At 41.2% G+C, this 19,920-nt stretch overlaps 1 pseudogene; it reads left to right on the top strand.

Moving 5' to 3' along the window:
• Positions 1-17,905: 17,905 nt before the first annotated feature.
• Positions 17,906-18,063, top strand: LOC123615047 (small nucleolar RNA U3; annotated as a pseudogene).
• The last annotated feature ends 1,857 nt before the right edge of the window (positions 18,064-19,920 follow it).

Raw genomic sequence — 19,920 nt, 5'->3', positions numbered from 1 at the left:
CGCCATTTTTTAAAAAATGTGATGTGTCTTTTTAATCTCTTTTCATCTCTGGTTCTCTTTTATCTTCTAGTTCTCTTTTACCCGTTCCATTTTCTTACAGTGTATCTGTTAAAGAATCTGGGGCATTTGAGCTGAGGGTTTGAAATGGGGCAATTAAAAATAAAAAAAAAAAACAAATGGATGAAGAGGCTGAGTTTCTCCTCTGACTACCCTCAGAGCTTGCTTTTCAGGAGATATTGGGGTGGGGGAGAGGAGAATTGTATGAATAGAGTGGAGGGGGTATTAGTAAGGCCAGGGGACATTTTTAAGCATGTGACAGTGTTTTCCAAGGTCTGGACCCACCCCCACTCCACCACTGCTGGCAGGGCTGCACTGACAGGTGTGACTGGGGGGAGGGGAGGGTCAGTGGCCCAACCCCCACCCCAGGCAGTCCCAGAGCTCCAGCTTCAACTTGGAGCAGTAGATGGGAAAGCGGTTGCAGCCTCTGGAAATGAAAAGCCTGAAGGCTTTATCCTTGTCAAGAGCAGGTCTGACAAGACAAAGGCAGCCTGGTAACCAGAGAGGCCAGTGGGGAGTCAGAACACCTGCCTTCCCTTCCGGCTCCCCTCATTGGTTTGCTCAGCCCGAAACCCTTCCTCCCCCCACTCTGGGCCTCAGTTTCTCCCCTTGGCAGCATGCAGATGTGAGCATCCATCTTATGGAAGCATGTGGTCACCCATGTTTGCAAAGCCCTGGCTTCCCTGGGGAGGGAATGCACCTGTGTAAACAGAGCGTAGAGGCACCATGTGCTCGTTGGCTACGTTCTAAGGGAGGCACCAGTCCCAGGCTGCAGCCCTGATGCTGCAGGGGGAACAATGCAGGCTCTGTTTGCCCAGCTGCAGCTCTCACCTTCCCCTCTGCAGCACCATTATCGGCCCCCACCCATTTTCTCTGCCAGGAGGCGGGGGGGGCAGTGGGTAGAAAGCATTGACTCAGTTTAGAAGCTACAGTTTGAGTAAAATTCAATTTGCTGATAAAAAAACTCAAAAATGCAAAGTGAGGTTTTTTGGGGGGTTTTTTGTTTTTGTTTTTTTTTTAATATCCAGGACCACTGTCACCAGCACGCATGCTTCTTTAGAGGAGAGGAGAGTTCAGGGAAGATGCTGATCTCCTAATCCAGCCCTGTCTTTCCCAGTGGCGCTTAGAAACGAGTCCTGACAACCCTTTCTTCCTCCTGAACACTTACTACAGAGCTCATGTTGATAGAGAAGAGGCCTTCAAGCTCACTTTTAACTTACATAAATTTTGGTGTGTGTCCTCAGCAAAGAGAAAAAGAGAAATAACTGTCCATCATTTGATTCAGTAAACTGCCATTTGGAAAGTATGAAGTGGAAACTGGCGTCTCCTTCACTCTAGCTCAGAGCTGCCTGTCTTTCAAATTATATTTGGCCAAGACATATTTTTGCGCAGTGTGGTCTCTCAAACAGAGACCAACATAACGTATTCAACAGCCTCAGAAGATTCACTTTTCTTTAACATTGGAGCAGACCACTGTTTCTTCAGTTGCAAGACTTGAAGTGTTGCAGAAAAATGTGTTACAGCTCAGTGTGACAGCAACCTGAATCTGGGCGAGAGACCAAGCAGCACTAGGAGTGTTGGAGAACTCAGGTATATTATGCCAGCGGACCCAGAGGAGTTAACACTCCAAGCTCTGGACCCTGTCTGTAGGTTTACACAGGCTTTTATAGGCTGCCGGTTTACGCTTTGCAACATCATATGCAAATAAGGTATAACCAAAGTTGACTAATTAGGAACAAGCTTTGTAGAAATGGACCAATCAGGAGGGAGAGAAACAACCATTCAGGAGTGAGCTCCATGCAAATGAAGTACTACAAATGGACCAATCAGGAGTCAAAGAAAGAATCAATCAGGAGTGAAGGAAATAACCAATCAGGAGTGAGCTCAGGGAACCAATAGAATTTTACAGGTAAGTTCCACTTTCCTAGAAGTAAGCTCTTTCAGAGACAAAAAGTGAGATACAGCGGCTGGGCCAGGGAACTGGATGGTGCTGGCAGGAGAGTAGCGGCCCTGCCTGGGGGTCCTGATGGTCTTTTTTCATGGGGCTTCCAACCTCAGAAGTAACTGGACAGCAAAATTCTATCTTTCTAAGAGATTTTCAGGAATAATTTTGATGACATCCTGTCAAGCCTAGGTGTCTTGGCCTAAATACTTCTCCCTCACCAGCTGACCCTTGACTAGATTTGCTTGGATCTATTGACTTGGTTAAAGCTCAGAGCATCCAGAAGTTCTTTGGTGAATTATCATTACCTATGGACCAAGTCGGGTGGAGACAACAGATAACAGGCCTTTGGAGAGTGGATAATAGCTAACAGATGGTTTCTGCTTGGTGTTAATGGAGATATATACTTGATTTGAATGAAGAGTGAGAAGGAGGTTCAGAGTGTTGGAATCATGAAGGAGGGTGGGTCTGTGGCTCCCTGGAAAGGAGGAGATGGGTGCTGAAAAAGAGAGAGTGTATTCCACCAGAAAAACATGGCTCCAAAGCTTTGCTCTTCTCATTGCTGATTCCAGATTAGCCATGCCTCTGGGAGAACCTGGCCAGCTGTCGTCTAGACAGTGTGCGGAAGTCTACTGTTTTCTTGGGGAAGCCTACCAGCCTTAGTTTAGACAGTACTGAGACATCTCCCATTTCCTGGGGGCCTAAGGGAGACAAGAGGACCCTTGGTCTGAGTGTTGTTCTTTGGAAAACCTAAAAGATGGGATGAATTTAGTGTCTCCATCCCAGCAACAGGGAGCTGAAAGCCAAGGGCTTAATAGAGAACGAGAAGTTTTTAGGACTCCCACAGTAGGACACTTTCAGGAATCCAACACTGTAAGCTTCAGACTTAACCAAGTATCACAATTTCCAGCTAGCTGCCCACTTCATTTCAATCCTCTGCTCCTGATTGTCTGGCCTCTTTCTGTGCCCTGATTATCTTTCTTTCCAATTTTTTCCTACATTTTTCTGGATTATCTCCTCTGCCCTTTTACTCCATGCAGCCCGAAACTGCCTGCTTGGGTTTTCATGGTTCTTTCCATTTTCACGCCCACTTTTTCTGCTGTTGGTCTTGGCTGGGCTCAGAGCTTGAGTTTCTGTAATTTCCTGGCATTTTCCACTGTTTCCTCTGAGGTGTCGTTTTTCCCTCTGTGCCCTCTACCCTTTTCAAATCTCCTCTTTCTCATCTCTAGCTCCCTCTACATGAACCAAGTGAGCCATTCAGACTACAAAGGAGTGAGCAGAGAGCGGGCACAAGTTAGCACCCATGGGAGAAGCTGAGCTCCCCTCAGCTGGCTCTTCAGCACACTGGCCAAGAGAAGAATTAGGAAGGAACAATTAATTTTTTTTTAATTTTTAGAAACTAAAAAGTAAGGGAAAAACAACAGACAGAAGGGGTAACATTAAGAGGGGAAAGAGAAGATAAGAATGGGAAAATGGGAAAATAAGAAAGAATGTAGGCCTAGAGAGTCAAAATTCTCTTAGAAAAGAAAAAAAGTGGGAAAAAAGAGTCATTGGTCTCAGCTTGAGAGTTTATTTTCAAAGCTAAAATTCAGAGTAGATGCCCCTGTACCCTACTAGGTTGACACAGCTCAGACAGGGTTTTTATTTAATTAATCATACTTGAAATTTGGATTTTCTCTTGTCTACCAAGGATGTGAGGGGTATATGCTCTTTTCTGGAGACCTTTAAAAAGTGATGAGACCTCTCTTTGCCTGGGTTGTATTGCCAGGGGGCTTAAGCACTGGGCTTTCTGGGAGACCCACCAATGTGCAGAGCCTAAAGGAAGATGTCAAGACCAGCAGCCTCCCCACTTGCTTAAGAACTTCCCCAAACTGGAGAATGGGTGTAATATTCTGAGATTAGGAGAACAAAGCAAAGCAAACTCTCTCTGGCCCCCATTCATCCCAATTCTTCCCCAGACAAAAGGTGCATTTAGGGTCTATACTGGACTAAATAATGCCCCCCTCCGCAATTTATGTCCACCCAGACCTATGAATGTGGCCTTATGTGGAAACAGGATCTTGGTAGATGTCGATGTTAAGATTAGTTCATAGTGGATTTGGGTGGGCCCTAAATCCAGTAGGACTGGTGTCCTTATAGGAGGAGGGAAAATTGGGCAAGAAGACGCAGACACATAAGGAAAAGGCCACGTGAAGACAGAGGCAGAGACTGAAGTGATCCATTAGCATTCAAGACACTGAAGATGCCAGCAACCACCAGAAGCTAAACGAGACAAGGAAGCATCCTCCATTAACTCCTTGAGGGAGAACACGGCCCCATCAACACCTTGATTTCAGGCTTCTAGCTTCCATAACTGTGAGAGAACAAGGATCTGTTGTTTTAGGCAACGTAGTTTGTGGCACTTTGTTATGGCAGCCCTAAGAAAGAAATACGTGGTCCAGTGTCTCAGGAGTGGCCATACTAAGGCCCACAGAGGGGCATTAGACTTGCCTGGCCTTTACCTGTGGGCAACTTTCTGGCTGCCCCTAGGTCAAGGCCTCTGGAGCCCACCAAGTCAACATTCTTCTCTGGGTCACCCCCTCCACCGACTGCCTCTTCCCACTGTCTTGCCTTTTTTTAAACATGCGTTTGTGGGGGTTGCCTGCTTGCTGCCTTTTAGTGCTGTGTTTTATTTCTGTTTCACATAAATATAGAAGCCCACTTGGAGAAGAGCCTGCCTTGGCAAGGAGGCCTTTGGCGGATCTGCCAGTTTTGCGTATCTTTCAAATGAGTTATGAGTGGATGGGGACTGGGGACTGGACCTCAGCCTCTGCTCCCCTGAGCCTTGTGGTCCTCCCAAGACAATGACCCAGCAGTTCTTCTGAAGTCCCTTTCTTTTCCAGGAACAGAGCAGTCACTCAGCAGAGCGTGGGGAGAAAGGAGAGTATCACACACATCCCCCTAAGCTCTCTACTCCTCACAAAACACTTCACAAACAGCAATGGGACATTTTAAGTTGCCGCTCTTTGTTCATAAGCAGATTGTTGGGAAAAATCTCCTGGCACAGCCTGGTTTAGGGCTAGTGGTTCATGACTTGAGAAGAGGCACGTGCCAGACATGTGCTGGGATGTTTTACCAGCAGGTTGTAGAGGATCTACAGGTGAGAGCAGGGAAGAGTCCCAGGCACACGTGGGTCTGACCAACGGAGATACGGGACACTGCCTTGAGAGTATAATGAAATAGATTTCCTCCCCTGACAATGGCCACTATGCTTTCAGTCTCCCAAGCAATCAGAAAACTCTTTCTTCTATGAGTAATAGTAGAGCTGGAAATTACTAGTACTCTCTGTGCTCCAGGCCCAGACTTCTAGAACAGCAGGGCTAGGAAACACCTGAGGATCCCCGAGGGGCAGGCAGCTCCAAACTAGGGTGTGTGCACTTCAGGGCTTGAACAAGACTACCCACTGGTTTGGGGAAGAAAATATTGAAACTTCCAGCTATATTTATTTTGTCCTTAGAAGTCTTTTTTAGACTTTATTAATAGTTAACACGAGGAATGACAGTGGTGAAGGCACACAATTTACCAGTATGCATATATGACAGCAGTAAAGGTATACATTTATCAATATGCATATATGCATTCACTAAAATTAAATTTGATTATGCCCCCTGATCAGTAAAAGCTAGAGAGTCCGCTGTTCTAGTCCAGAGATTTTTCAAAGTCTGTGCTGGGCTTGGGAGCAGGGGGTGGGTGCATATAAGAAGGGAGAGAATGTCTTGAGTAAGTGAGGTGTCTACTTAATCCCCTCTGGGCCTCATTAGGTTATTCAGCTCTGCTTTTATATGCTCTGCACTCTGAACTTATGCATTAGGATTTGTTTGATGAAAGAGTATCACTAAAAAAAAAAAAATTGTACAAGAGGACTGACCTATTTCAACTCCCTTATTTTTCAGATGGGAAAACGAAGGCCTGGAGGAAAAGCGATTGCCCCAAGAAACACAAGTTATTAGGACCAACACCAAGGCTACAATTCCCTTTCTTGACTCTTAGTTCATTGTGTTCTCTGACTGAACCATGCATTCTCCAGAACATGCACTCTGGATGATCCTATGTAAAGAAGCCAAGCCAGAAGGAAAGGCAGCAGGGAAGGTGCGGTCGCTCCACCAGCAATGATCTGGGCTCCCAGAAGGAAGCCTTGGCCACTAGGGATCTTCAAACTTAACTTAATTGCCTGCCCAGAACACTTCCTGAGAGGTAAGGGTGCCTGGACGCCCTCTCAACTAACAAGCTGTCTCGCTCGACCACTGGGTCCTAATAACTTTCTCTGTGGCTTCTCAGAAGAAGCTCCTCGTGTTCCTGAAATTCTGGAATGTGTTGTGAACACATAAATTAGGAGATCCTCAGAGGACTTCATAGATGTACCAATCATAAACAGGGAAAGCATTCAGTCTTTCTCTGATTTTGGGCTACAGTAATCACATAAAGTAATTTGTTTCCTTTAAAATCATTAAATCTCATGTATGCTGATCTTTCCTCTCATTTTCTAGACTCTCACACACCTGTTGCTACCAGTCCACTGCTTTCAAGTATTCCCAAATCCTTTATGTTTTTAAGGAGTTTAATATGGACAAGACTTTTAGGTAATAAAAAAAAAAAGGCAACAGGTGGTATGCTTTTAAGGAAGATATTTTACAGATTAAAAGAAAAAAACACAAAGACACAAAGAATAAAACTAGCAATTTAGACCAATATACTACTGCTACTGAGTGGGTACTATAAAACTTGAGAATTCTTCCTTTCACATAAGGACTCCCAGAGGGTAGGGATTAAGTCTTAAAGTTATATGCCAAGAGCTTGGCAAATAGTAAATGCTTAATGAATGTATGCAGCAAGTGAATATGAATTCAGCAAAAACTGAACAAATGAATAAATGAATTCTTAAACAAATGGACACATAAATGAGAAGAAAGGAGAGTTACATTGAATAATCCAGGATGCCTCATTGTGCAGGAAGGCTTGAGGTGTCTAGAATCGAAGGGGAAGGAGAGAGTACGTTTCGGGTGGTGGAAAGAGAGGTACGGAACTAGAGAACCACTCTGCTGGTGTTGGATGCTAGCAGACTTGTAAGTGAGCAAGTTGGGCCGGATTGATAGGCTGAAATGCAAAACTAAGAAGCATGCTTGCGCCTACAAAGATGAATTTACTAGAGGTCATTAAGCAAGAGAAAGACGGTAACAAAAGCCATGTCTTAGGAGTTGGAGGTGATGTGGATGGTGGATTAAAGAAGGGAGAAAGGAATAATGCATCCCCTTCCTTTTAAATCCTCTCCCTCCATTAGAACATATCTCCCTGATCTTAAGCGTGACTCAGGCCTAAGACCCAAGGCACACTGAGAACAGTGCCTAAGATGCTGCCCTCATTTCTCTGCCACCTATCCAAGGGCCATCTTCCTTTTCTCTATAGGTTTTCTGTGTAGCTCTGTATGACATAGTAGCTAGATCTTCCTACTAAAACCAATCAATTCAATTTTCAGAATAATGATATTAGCTCAAGATTCTACTTTGTCTTTTTGGGGGAAGGTAATTAGGTTTATTTATTTTTTTATTTATTTATTTATTTATTTTTATTTTTAATAGAAGTACTGGGGATTGAACCCAGGACCTCGTGTATGCTAAGCATGCACTCTACCACTGAGCTATACCTTCCCCCCAACAAAATTCTACTTTTTCAACCAACTTGCCTTCAAATCAAATCATCTCTAACAACTGACTTTTGCTAATACAATCTTGGAAAAACAACCTGGACCTTTCCTCTTCATTTGCTCTGCCTTCGGTGTCATTGTCCAGCTCTGTTTCCATTTTGGTTGCTCCTTTCTGTCACTACTTTCTACCTTCTCATTTCTTCTACTTTGCTCAGAAATGTGCCTTCTCTTTAGACCCGAGCAATAATATGCACATTGAGCAACAGCAAAGCAACGTTCCTTAAACCAACAGTCTCAAATCCCACTGGGAGTCCTTTTGGATCTGTCAGAAAAACCTGGTCCAGAAACATGAATTATTGCTACTATTTTCTCAAGGTCTCTGAGCAACTTCAACTGAATCTAAGGCTTCTGAACATACCCCTTTTCTCCAAAATAATGTTCTATGAGGGCACATATACACACCAGAAGGAACCTGTCCAAAAAAATTTATTTAACTTGGCCACTCTGCCCATATCTTTCATCTATTTTTATTAATAGAGACAAATATTTCTCTTTTTTTTTGCCTGATACCATGCTAAATCAGGAGACCTGTGCCAACTTGAAGCACTAATTATTTCTGTGTAGTCTTTGGATATCAGCTATAGTATTTTGTGCTGAGAGTGATGTATATATAAGAAGCTACTTTTTGGATTTAGGAGGTCATCTAACTCAAGGACAATCAGACTTTGAGTATCTGGAAGGCAGGCGCCATGTCATATTTCATTTTTGTAGTATGAGGGCTTAACATAAGCTATGGGCTCAATAAATGTCTATTAAATAAATGGATTAACTAACGAATTATTCCAAAATATAGCTCATTTAACTCCAGTTGTTTTAACTATTCCAGGTCTTTCCAAGTTTAATCCATGCCACTCGAAGTCAATTCTTATGGCTATAGCCTTATTCAAAAATACACTCTTTTCTGTATTTTTGTTTTGAAATTCTATTATTCTTCTCATAGTATATCACTAACTCTCCCTCCACTGCATGGCAGTATAATCACTAATTCTTGGTCACTCTTTCCATTAAAAGGTGGGATGTATTTTCTGTCCCCTTAAATCCAGGATAGTCAGTGGCTGATGCACAGAGTAAAGCTGAAGTGACACTATAGCAGTTCAGGCATTATCTTTAAAAGGACTGGTAGCTTCTGCCTTGTTCTCTTGGGGCCCTAAACTGATATCTAACAGCCACACTGGAGATACCTGGAGCCCAGAGGAGCCCAGCCTTCTAACTACCCCCATCAAGGTGCTGGGCATGTAAGGGAAGCCAACCTGGACCCTCCAGACAACAGAGCCACTATTCTGTGAAAAGCTCATGCAACACGAGCCAGCTGTTCAGGGACAGTCCCTTTGACAGCCCCAACTGAGCTCTGAGCCAATAATCAGCATCAATTGGCAGCCAAATGAGTGCACCATTTCAGATGATCAGCTCACTCCAACCTTCAGATACTTGTACCCCAGACAATATCTGAAAGAACCCAAACAAGAAGCCCAGTTCATCTGCAGAACTGTGAACTGAAAGGATAAATTATTGTTTTAAGCCATTAAGTTTTGAGGTAGTTTGTTAAACAGGAGTAGATAACTAGAATACACTGCTATGCAAATGGGGGGGGATGGTGTGTTGGCCTTTTCCACAATGCCTCACAGAAGGCTTTACCCTCAGCTGAGGGAGTATAGAGCATCTCACTTTACAAACAGGAGGGCCAAAAATAAATAGGACCTCCGCTTTATAAGGGCTGTGAATAACTTCAGGTCAGCATGGATGCCATGTGTCTGCCACCTGCCTTCGTGGTATCCTAGCACTTGGAGAGACCGTGAACAGCCACCTAATCCATCCCCCTGCCTCCTAATACAACAACTCCTTAAAATAAATCCTGCCAGAGAACTCTGCTGGGTTTTTTTTTTTTTTCTTCTTCTTCTTCTTTTTTAATCCCAAGGAAAGGAGATCTCGCAGCTACCTTTGGCAATGCACTCCAGCAGCTCGTAAATCTTAATTAGAGCATTCTAACAGATGTTTCACCTCATTTCCTCCAAATGCAGCTTCAACCCTTTCTTCTTGCTTTTTCATCTTGTCCTTTGCCTTTATTTTCCTAAATTTTGAGGAGCTGTGAGGAAAGTATTGCTCACAAACTCCTCTTTATTTTTCTTTCATAGATTTTAAGGGATCCATCACTTCTTTCCTCTTTGGAAGCTGGAATGTTGTCACTCAGAGACACCTCAGTTCTCTGATCAGAAAAATGCAAAATAAAACCACCTGCCCTGCTTACTTGAATGAGTTGATGAAAAGATCAAAATTAGAGTGACTATAGGAAAGTATTTCATAGGCTTTAAGGCATACTATAAATTTGTGGCATCCTGAGTTGAATTGGCTACTTGTTGAAGAAATCTCACAGAGAAAGTAAATTAGTTGTTGCATAGGGCTAGGGGGATGGGAGGACTGAGGACTGATGGCTAAAGGGAACTACATTTTTGGGGGATAATGAAATGTCCTAAAATTGTTATGATACAAAACTCTGTGAATATATGAAAAGCCACCAAATTGTACGCTTGAAATGGGACAATGATATGCTATATGAATTATATCTTAATAAAGCTCTTTAAAAAATATCTCATATAACTCCTTATCTTTCATGGATTCACATTAGTCTTTCTTCCTGGGGTCTTCTGTCATTTGTCACTCACTGAACCCCATTAGTCATGTCCCTGGTCTTCCATCTCCAACACTTGGACCATTTTAGTGCTGGGGTCTCTCCATGAAGACTTGTCCTCTCCCAAGAGCAGAAAACAAGAGAAGAAATGGACCTATGTCAAGTGAACAACAAACATAGACAAGACAAAATGAGGTGAGTAGAGTCTGATATATAGCATTATGAAGTGGATTGTAGTCTCTAGAAAAGGCTGCTGAAATAGGAACTAGAAAGATACTTAGTTGATGAAGGCTTGCAGATCTTACAACTGGGTCACAGAGCTTGGAAATGAGAGACAATGAGCCCATCTTTGTCTCAACTTTAAAGACATCTTCCCTCCCTCCTCCTCCCCTTGCCTCTTTTCATTTCCTGGCATGCTGGGGAGCAAGGAGAAAGCGATTTGAGGATACAGCTCACAGCTTGCCTCAATTTCCTCCCCTAGCATCCCAAGTCTGTCTTGTTCTATAGAGAACCTTCTCTGAGGCAGCCATGAGAAATGGGTGAGAGAGAAGAAGGCCAGGAGGGCAGTAAGGCCTCTGAGAATCAAGCGAACCCTTAGGTCACCGATAGACTCTAGCCAAAGAGCTGCCCCTCCCCAGTCTCCAGCCTGGTGCTTCCAAGTCCCTGACAAAGATGGAGCCCTCCTTAGGGATGCCCTTCAGATGGACCCCATGTCCATGGGACCCAAGCTGACATGTTCTTTTAGGGACTCTCAGCCTTTCTTAGAACACAATCTGGGCTAGGATCAGCACTTCACAAACTACATAAAATAAAAATAAATCTCACTCGTGGGGCACACATGGGGCAGTGGTATCACTCATGCTAGCTCATGACAGCCAATACCCTGACCCTCACCCCCCCCCCACATCCCCTTCCTCCCCCGCCTGCCACTCTCAGCTCTCATCCAGATCCTCATCCTGCCAGCACAAAATCAACAGAACGGGTTTTGGACAGCTGGAATAATCATCATCCCTCACTTGATGTCTCTGATTCCTGCAGAGCCTGCCCTGTGCCCTCTCCCTCCCACCCTCCAGTGGCCTCTCACTCAATTCGTCCTTCTCTTGGCACCAACAGCTATTTTCCACCACCCTGCCTGGCCTACATCCAACCCACCTCCCCAAGGGGGTTTCACTCCCCACTTCATCTGTCTCCTTCGTGCTTCTCCTGCTGGAACTGGATCATCCAGCTCTATTTCTGGATTCTTTCCACTGCTCTTTCTTGGACTAGACAGATTGCTTCTTCTACCTGCCTTGCATCTTCCTGGCCTCTAATAAGCATCTCTAAAATTCTCCAATGGCAGGTATAGAACTGCAGTCAGTAGCTATGTTCTTTTTTCCCCAGTGGATTTTTCCTTCTCTTTCTTCTCTGCCCTGCCACAGAAGCATAGAGTTTTGGTGAAATGATGGCTTTGTTACCACTTCCCATGCCTAAAAAAGGTCCTTGGGTCCTCTCTGTAATGCCACTGTCATTAGGAAGAAAGGGGGATTAATTCCTCTCTTCACTGGACAGAACCCTGTTTCCACAGCCTTCTAATCCACCTTTTCATGGATTTTCCATTCCCATCCTCTCCCTTGATTCATACACAGATAGGACAAGCATACTGCTAACTTCTACTACTGTAGTTAATGTTCATTCATATTATTTGGCACTAAAGCTTCTCATAATGCTAGCCATTGTGGGCTACTGGCCCATTTCTATCTTTGAGTGCCTCTGTAGCGTAGGGCAGAGTCCTCTTTTTCCAAACCTGGGAATGCCAGTTCTTCTGTCTTGGGACTTCTGTTCTCCATTGGTCTTGTGTACTCTTCTCTTGCCATATTCTTTTTTTTGAGAAGGCTGTGCTCCATTCTGCCTATGCTGGGCCTTCAATCACTCAAATTCCCACTTCTAAGAGCCATGGGAATCACCTTTCCTCAACATTCCCTTATGGAAACTCAAAATTGTTTTGCCTTCCCAAAATGACATCTTTGGCTCTCCTTTCACTTTTGAAAATAGTTAGCCCACATTTACAACTGCAAATGTATATATTTGACAGAGAAACAGAAGGTACAGGTTCTACTACTAGCCCCACTACAAACCAGGTGGAAATATTGAGCAAACAGAATCACTTCACTGAGATTTATTTCCTGCAATCATAAATTTAGTAGGCTGAATTAGATTATCAAAGGGTCTTATAAACTCTAATTTTCTGTTCTCCTTATATGACTTCTTCAAGAGTATTTAATATATTCTTAGAAATTATTTATGAAAATAACCTTGAAAAGAAGAATTATGATAGACCTTGCTTTTTCTTTCAATACAGAAATTCTTTTAGCCTGAATGGGTTTCAATTCCTGCATCTTAACAGCCCCTGCCTGTGTGGACTCGGGCAAGTACTTAACACTCTTCAAATCTAAGGTGTCACACCTGTAAAATGAGTATAGTATTAGCACTTCTGTAATCAGGTTATAATGTATGTAAAGCACCTAGCATGATGACTGGCACATACTGAGTGCTCAATAAATGTTAATTATCATTAGTGCATTTACCATTCATTTTAATTTCTTGAATGAGCCCTATTAAACTAAACTAAAAACATTTCTGTAATAACCAATTTGGTCATGATTGTAAGAGCTAGTGTGTTTAGCAACAGAAGTCTAATTCTATCGTCTGAGTCTACTTGGATAGTTCCCATCCCCAAACTAGGGTTGCAAATGACACCATCAAGGTTGGATACATTCACAGATGGATATGTGCCTTTGCCACATTCTCAAACTAAATATTAATGAGTTTGAGATTACCTGTCAAACCTATATTTCCTACACTTACTGTGGACAACCAAGAACTCACCATCTGTAAGTAATTAAAATTTTTCTTGTATTTATAGTTTACTTTGAATTCTTTGTGTATATAAAAGGAACTCCTGGAAATCAACACAAAGAGAAAGACATAACGTCCAACAGAAAAACGGGCAAACGATGTGGACAGGTAATCACAGAAGAAACTCAATTGGCTAAACAATTAAGGGACAAACTCATTTGTAACTGAGACACGTAAATAAAATAACAATAAAGTATAATTTTACATTCTTCAAATTGACAGACATCAGGAAATTGGATGAATTCAGGTGTTTGTTAAGAAAGGGGGACAAAGGCATCTTTACACACTCTGATGAGAGTGTAGGTTAATGTAGTCATTATAAAGCAGAGTCTGGTAATACTCAACCAAATCAAGTTTATTTTTAAATATTCTCTATGACCAGTATTTACACTCTTGAGTGATATGGTAGAGAAATTCTTTACAGAATTTTAGTAAAAATCTGTGAAATGATTTCACTAGAGTATTGCTTTTTTATAGTAGGGAATTAGAAGCAATTTAGGTGCCCATTCTTAACGTGGAAGATGCACACTAGATACTTAGTGCAGCCCATGAGAACCACAGCAGAGCACCAATACATGCCTTTAGACTCCTATCTCCACTCACAAAGAATTGTGAAAAAAATTATTTTTTTCTTATTACAAACATAACATATCTCTACTGGAGATACTTTTTTAAATCATATAAAGATTACAATAGAAGAAAAAAGTCATTTTTAATTCTACCACCCAGATATGTATAACTACAAGTGACATTTTGATGTATACATGCCCAGAATTTTTTTCTAGGCAATTATACATACATAACTACCTAGCATACTTAATTTGGAGCATACTGTCACTCCACTGTGTAATTTTCTTTTGTCATACAACAATATATTGTGAACAGCCTTTTATCCCGCTGTATCCACCAGGAACCCAACAGGAAACAGATGGCACACTCGAAATAGGATGAGTCCAGAAGGGTTTATTCACAAAAGTTTGTATACAAAAGTGGGAAGGGTGGGTATAGACAAGGTGACTATGCATCTAGGTTTGCCTAGGATAATCCTGGGATCTATCTGTTGTCTTAGCTTTATATCCAGTGTGACATTTCCCAGATTCTCCACTTTTTAATAAAGTCTTATTATAAATGGTTGCACTAAAATCAGTGGAATGAGTTTGGAAAACTCTTTATCCATTCAGCAACTGCCATGTCATCTAGTCATATGTAAAATGTGTGTGCATTGAACATGTGGTTAGATCTGGAAGACTACCTGTGATAACTTTTTCTCTACCATTCCAAACCTAATGTGATTAATGCCTCTTTTCCAAGGAAACTATTCCAGGTTCATCCTAATCATAATTTTTTAAAGTGCATTTTGGACACAAGCACCTAGGAACAGCATCTCCTAGTCTCAGGTTGTAGTGTTAGAGGTATTTGGTGCTGCTGTCCCTATTGGTCTCTTGAGTCTACAGACATTTCACAGTGGAATGTGACAAAATTAAGAAATGCTCACAGTTACCAAATAGCAGTCAGCAAGATTGTTAGGAAGGGTGACAAATTATAGATTAAATATACACACAATATGTTCAGGAAACATATACTAAGAGCAATGAAACATGCTACAGGAGTTTTGTCATTTATTTTAGGTATAAAGTAAGCTGCAATATCTATTTCATTAAGAAATATTCTCTAAAGATCATGACTGAAAACCGTGATTTAACACATTTAGCTACAGAAAGTACATTTACATGTGTGTGAACCATGGATCTTCATGACTGTGCATTGAGATCAAATGAGTTTTCTCCCAGCATGATTTTGCTCATTTTTAATTCCAGGATTTCTTGTATACAAACAAAAAGTGAAATAGCATCTGTTAATCTGTTGACTCTATTAGCTGAAAATGAACCTGGTAAACAGTTAAATAGTACCAGTTTTATATATCAATGTCTTTAGGTGATTCAAATACAAAATCAATTATCTGAATTTTTTTTTTAAAGGGCTCATTTTTAAAATCCAATTCATAGACTCGGATTAAGGTTTTTGACATTTTAACCTGACATCTTTGTAAATACTTTAAATTCAATCAAAAGGTCCAACACTGAAGATAAAATTATTTGTTTTGGTAATGGTAACACAAACACAAATTTTGGTAAAGAAATACCTGGTAAAAACAATGTTCTCACCAAATGAAAAAACTCATGGAGCAAAAATATACTTAGATTTAGTTGGAGTGCATACATATGTATAAATTACTTCAAAAAGTTCTACAATTCAAATAGAAGCTATAGTTGTCAAAATATACCTTTACTAAGGTGGGAGACTGGATCTGGGAGTGAAAACAGAAGATATCTGGCAACTCCCTAAATGTCCTTCTTTAAGAGTGATTTTTAAACTATTTTTGACTATGAATTCTTGGCTCAAATTAAATCTTACATGGAAGCCTACTATGTAAAACAGAAAAGTACCCATTATGGATAAGAGATTTAGAAGCCAAAATCCCATCCCAGAGGACCCCACTGAGAACTGCTTAAAGACCATGATCTTAACAGCATGAGTTTAAATGTCTACAGAGTTCATAATCCATGTATCATAATCCATTAAAACAACTGGGCATGAATTTCAAGTTTCAAGTTTTTTTCTTATTATAAACAGTATTGTGATAAGCATCCTCACAGTTACATCTTGGTGTAAAACATTATTTTCTCAGAAAGATTACTAGAAATAGAGTAACTGGCTCAATGAGTAACAACATTTTTTGTTTATTGATTTCTGTTGCCTCATTACCCCCCCCATATGCTGTACATCTTAACACTGCAATCTACAGTGCTTGAAAGTCCCAGGTTCCCCTCATTCTTGCCAACACTTGATATTATCTTTTTTAAAAGATATTTTGTCACTTTTTTAGACACTTTTTAATATCTCGTTGCTATTTCAATCAGAAAAGCCATTTTCTTTTGTTACCACTCAGGTTGACCTCTTTTCTATATGTATTTGTTGGCCATTTACATTTTTTCTTTAGTCATACATGTTTCTCTTTGTTATTGATTCGTAAGAGCTCTTTGTATAAAGGATATAAATAACAAGTATTTCTTGGGAGTGTTTTTTAAGGTATTTTGAGGCATACAAGTCTTCAGTGCTCACATCTATCAATATTGGTCTTAGTGGATTTCTTCCCTTGATATCATGCTTAGAAAGTCCTTCTGCACCTCAAGATAAACTGTTCTCAAATGAGGCACTCTGATTTTTTTCTCCTTTACTGTTAAGTAGACTTGAGGAGGAAAAAGGAAGTTGAAAAAATCTGCGAGAACAAAAACCAATAGAACGGTGGGAGTGAGATCTCCCAATGCAGCCAAAAGATGTGTGTGAACTTTAGACAGAACTTTGCTGTCAGTATTGAGAGCCAGGAGAACTTGTGATCTTGAGGAATAAAATATTCTCTTCCTATTCTCCTGCTTGAATTGGTTTAGAACAAGACAGTCATGAAAGCAGGAGACAGGATTAGATGGCTCCCAAGGGGAAGAGCTCCCCAAAGCAGCAGGGCTCTGGCCCTAGACGTGCAAGCTTGCCTACCCCAGGAGGGCCTTCTGTCTCTCTCAGACATGGGTGAATCCCATGAGAAATGCAAGCGTCCCAGCAATGTTAGTATCCTGGCTAAAGGAGCTCTTACTACATGATGCCTGGAAAGTAACAGTTTGACCAAAAAGACAAAAAAAAAAAAAAAAAATCCAGAAAGAGAGATAAATGGAGCAAGGGGCCCTGTGTAGGGAGGAGAATAGTCCCCCCGATCCCCAATGCACCTGGCAAAGCCTCGGCCCTCAAGGGACCACTCCTCCCTCCTCCCCACCAGCTGGTGTTTTCCCATCTGCCCCAGGCCTGGCCCCAGGCCACAGACGTGGGGAGTGATGCCTATCCTGGAAGGATCTCTGCAGATGCTATTTTGATAAGACTCTAATCCTTTCCCCTCCCCTTCTCCCCCTTAACCTCTCCACCTCCAGCCAAGGCCTTTGTGTGTTTGTGTGCCTGCGTGTTTGGGGAAGAGGGTGGGATGGAGGACAGGGTAGCTTAATAACCAGCAAACACAGGCTCTGGTTTCATGGGGTGGATTAATGTGGTGAAGTGGCTGCCTGGTCCCAGCTATTGGAGCCAGGTAGAGGCTGAAGGAACAGGTTTCCTTGTCTGGCCCTCAAGCCTCTGGAAACATAACACGAGAAGAGGGGGTTGGATGGAACACTGCTGTTGATGCATCAAAAATTTTCCTCTAGGTGTATAAATAGAGATTTCATTTTCCTTCCCCTCCTTCCCTACCCCACCCCCACAGAATTGCCAAATAAAATAGCATTCAGTGTAAAATTTGTATTGCATGTCAAGAACAATGCATGGACCATACTTATACTAAATAAATATATGTTTATATAAATATAAAGGTACATATGTATCTGTACATATGTACGTATTCAGTGACATTTGTATAGGCTTAGATGGAAAGTTAGTGCCCAATCATGGCACATTAGTCTACATGCCCGGGGATTTGTGTCACAACAAGAAATGTATCCTCCGAAGAAATCATCCTGCTCCCTTCTTGCATGGAAAGGAGAGAAGTCATGAGATTGAGCATGATGTTGGATTGGTGGCAAGTGCAAGGATGCATCAAGAAGCCATTGGAAAGACTATACTTTCAGGGATCATTTCTATGGTTCGTTACTAGAGAAGTTTCTCTGAACGTATAGAGCACCCGAACCACATGATCATCTTAATAGATGCAGAAAAAGCATTTGATAAAATTCAACACCCATTTATGATAAAAACTCTCACCAAAGTGGGTATAGACAGAACATATCTCAACATAATAAAAGCTATATATGACAAACTTACAGCCAGCATAGTACTCAATGGTGAAAAACTCAAAAGCTTCCCACTAAAATCTTGGACAAGACAAGGCTGCCCACTGTCACCACTCCTATTCAACATAGTCTTGGAAGTCCTAGCCACAGCAATCAGGCAAGAGAGAGAAATAAAAGGGATCCAAATTGGAAAAGAAGAGGTAAAAGTTCACTATATGCTGATGACATGATACTATATATAGAAAACCCTAAAAGGTCCACACAAAAACTACTAGAACTAATCAAAGAATTCAGCAAGGTAGCAGGTTACAAGATTAATGTTCAAAAATCAGTTGCATTTCTTTACACTAACAATGAATCAACAGAAAAAGAAGGTAAAGAAACAATCCCCTTCAAAATAGCACCCAAAGTAATAAAATACCTAGGAATAAATCTAACCAAGGAGATGAAAGTCTTATACATGGAAAACTATAAACCACTGATGAAAGAAATTAAAGACTTAAAAAAATGGAAATATATCCCATGCTTCTGGATTGGAAAAATCAATATTGTTAAAATGGTCATAAAGCCCAAGGCAATCTACAGATTTAACGCAATCCCTATCAAATTACCCAGGATGTATTTCACAGAACCAGAACAAATCATAATAAAATTTATATGGAACCACTAAAGACCTAGAATTACCAAAGCATTATTGAAGAAAAAGAAAGAGGCTTGAGGAATAACTCTCCCAGACTTCAGACAATACTATAGAACTACAGTCATCAAGACAGCATGGTATTGGTCCAAAAACAGACATATGGATCAATGGAACAGAATAGAGAGCCCAGAAATAAACCTACAAACTTTTGGTCTACTAATCTTCAACAAAGGAGGCAAGAATATACAACGGAATAAAGACAGTCTTTTCAGCAAATGGCGTTGGGAAAACTGGACAGCAGCATGTAAATCAGTGAAGCTAGAACACTCCCTTACACCATACACAAAAATAAACTCAAAATGGATCAAAGACTTAAACATAAGACAAGATACAATAAACCTCCTAGAAGAAAATATAGGTAAAAACATCATCTCACATACATCTCAAAAATGTTCTCCTAGGATAGTCTACCCAAGCAATAGAAATAAAAGCAAGAATAAACAAATGGGACCTAATTAAATTTACAAGCTTCTGCACAGCACAGGAAACCATAAGTAAAACAAAATGACAGCCTACGGAATGGGAGAAAATTTTTGCAAATGAAACCGACAAAGGCTTGATCTCCAGAATATATAAGCAGCTCATATGACTTAATAAGAAAAAAACAAATAACCCAATCCAAAAATAGGCAGAAGACCTAAACAAGCAATTCTCCAAGGAAGAAATACAAATGATCAATAGGCACATGAAAAAATGCTCAATATCACTAATTATCAATGCAAATCAAAACTACAATTAGGTATCACCTCACACCAGGCAGAATGACCATCATTCAAAAGTCCACAAATGACAAATGCTGGAGAAGCTGTGGAGAAAAGGGAACCCTCCTACACTGCTGATGGGAATGCAGTTTGGTGCAGCCACTGTGGAAAACAGTATGGAGAGTCCTCATAAGACTAGGACTAGACTTACCGTATGACCCAGGAATCCCACTCCTGGGCATATATCCAGAAGGAACCCTACTTCAAAATGACACCTGCATGCCAATGTTCATAGCAGCACTATTTACAATAGCCAAGACATGGAAACAGCCTAAATGTCCATCAACAGATGACTGGATAAAGAAGCTGTGGTATATTTATGCAATGGAATACTATTCAGCCATAAAAACTGACAACATAACACCATCTGCAGCAA

This window comes from Camelus bactrianus, chromosome 5 (assembly GCF_048773025.1).
Source record: "Camelus bactrianus isolate YW-2024 breed Bactrian camel chromosome 5, ASM4877302v1, whole genome shotgun sequence".
NCBI lineage: Eukaryota > Metazoa > Chordata > Mammalia > Artiodactyla > Camelidae > Camelus > Camelus bactrianus.
This window is presented reverse-complemented; position numbering and strand designations above follow the sequence as displayed.